The sequence below is a fragment of the Pteropus medius genome, unplaced genomic scaffold, assembly GCF_902729225.1.
Source record: "Pteropus medius unplaced genomic scaffold, Ma_sr-lr_union100, whole genome shotgun sequence".
NCBI classification, from domain to species: domain Eukaryota; kingdom Metazoa; phylum Chordata; class Mammalia; order Chiroptera; family Pteropodidae; genus Pteropus; species Pteropus medius.
Genome location: NW_024344378.1, coordinates 7364339 through 7366533, shown reverse-complemented (window position 1 = coordinate 7366533; position 2195 = coordinate 7364339).

Here is a 2195-nt window from a genome sequence, read left to right as displayed (position 1 = left end):
ATTTTATTTTTTAACTTTTGATTGGACTCAGTAATACTCAGACATTAGCAGCATGGGTGGTGTGTTTCAGCTTAGTCTATTAGAAATAGAAAATATATACAAATAAGTAAGTAAATAAGTAAGTAAGTATGTAAGTAAATAAGTAAATAAACATGGAAACCAAAACAAAACACTCAAAAGCCATTTCTATTACATTCTTTTCCAAAGCCAGGCACAAAGCAATTTGCTCTCCCATTTTGATTCTAATCCTACTTCATAATCAACTAGAAATGGCTTTTATGGATGGTAAAAATCATCTTACATCTGTATCATGGCATTTAGTGGTGAAGAGCTTTTTGTAGTCACATTTAGATGGAACCTTGACCTGGCAGAAGCCCCTCATTTGGGTTTCCATTAATATACATCTCCTACAAAACAGTGATGAACCAAAACCACATCTCATTATGCCCATCTCTGAATTGTTATCTAAACCCATCTAAGTTTATTCTGGTGCTCCTGTCTAATGAGATAGGGCCCTTTCCTGTTTATTTTTAGACAAAGTGCAGAACTGGAATGGTCCTCGTGGTCCTCGATTTTCCAGCGATATACATACACATGACATTCAGGAGTGGCAGTTTGGCAGTTCAGATGTCTAGGAAGGTGTGTCCTACCTGTGCTTTATCTTAGCAAGTGGGTCTTTGTCACCAGGGAAACAGCCCTAGCTCTTATCCTTGAGATCATGAGACAGTGTCTCTGCAAAGGGCGAATAACAGGAATGTATTATTTTCTTCCCAGGGAGGCTTAAAGACCACCTTCGTCAGAATCAACTCTGGTGCTTATTTAAAAATGTAGATTGATGGACTACAAGGCAGACCTATTTAATCAGAATCGCTGATGGTGAGATGGGGGAAAATGAATTTATCACAAGCACTGCAGGTTATTCATATGCACCCTCAAGTGTGAGAACCACTGTCCCGCGGTCTGCCCCTAGGTGTTGAATCCATGTAATCCTGGCCCCCTACTTCCCTGACATAATTGGGATGTCAGCCAATGGGCACGAAGCAGCCACCAAACCCAGCGTGGTCTCCTGCCAGAGAAGCACAATAGTGGATTTCAGCACCCTTCTCTCCTTACATGATAAATATGGGACAACAATAGTATTGTAGAAGCTCAGTTCTTTCTCGGTATTCTATATTTTTCAAGGTTTTTAAATGACATAAACAGCACATGAACACATTCTCATGTTTTATAGACATGGAACAGATAAAACTTAAAGTCCCCTTCGACCTCCATCCTGTATCTCAGAGATTACACTTCTCTCCCTGTGTGTTTACATACATATGTCTGAACCCATAGAAAAGAAGTATGATATTGATGGGCATTTAGGTTGTTTGCAACTTCTTGCTATTACAAACCTTACCATAATGAAGATGTTCTAGATGTTGGTCAAAGAGTACAAACTTTCAGACATAAGATAAAAAATTCTAGGGATCTAATGTGCAACATGTTGATTATAGTTAACAAACTGTATTCCATATTTGAAAGTTGCTAAGAGAATAGATCTGAAATTTCTCACAACGAAAAAGAAATGGTAGTTACGCGATATGATGGAAGTGTTAGCTAATGCTATGGTCAGAATCATTTTGCAATACACAAGTGTATCAAATCAACGTGTTGTATACCTTAAACTTATACAATATGTCAATTATATCTCCATAAGTCTGAGAAAAAAGACTCCATATATTAATATTTGGATTGAAAGTAAAACATTATCAATGATGAAGTTTTCTAGCTGACCAAAACATTCTTATACTATCCAATAGTCATTTATTTTATAAAGACTCAGGATTCAAATTCAGAAAAATAAAAATAAAGTAAACATGTTCCCATATGCCTCTTTGGGAAAAATTTCTCAAGGAGCCATTCAGCAAAAAGAAATGTCTAAGTCACAGGATCTGACCCAATTCACACTGCAGGGGGGAGTCTCTTGCTGAATGAATTCTAAGAGCTCGTTCTATGTGACCTGAGTTCTTGGAACGGCCAGATGAAGGTGGCAGGAAACGCTGCTCTTAAACCAAGCAGCCTTTTTCATGAATGTTGGGAATGACTGCCACATCCTCCCAACTTCGTTTTCCCTGCGTGTCCCCTTCCTCCCGCTGAGCACACTTGTCCAGAGCTCCCACGGGCACAACGAGCTGCCGCTGTTCTTGCCCAAG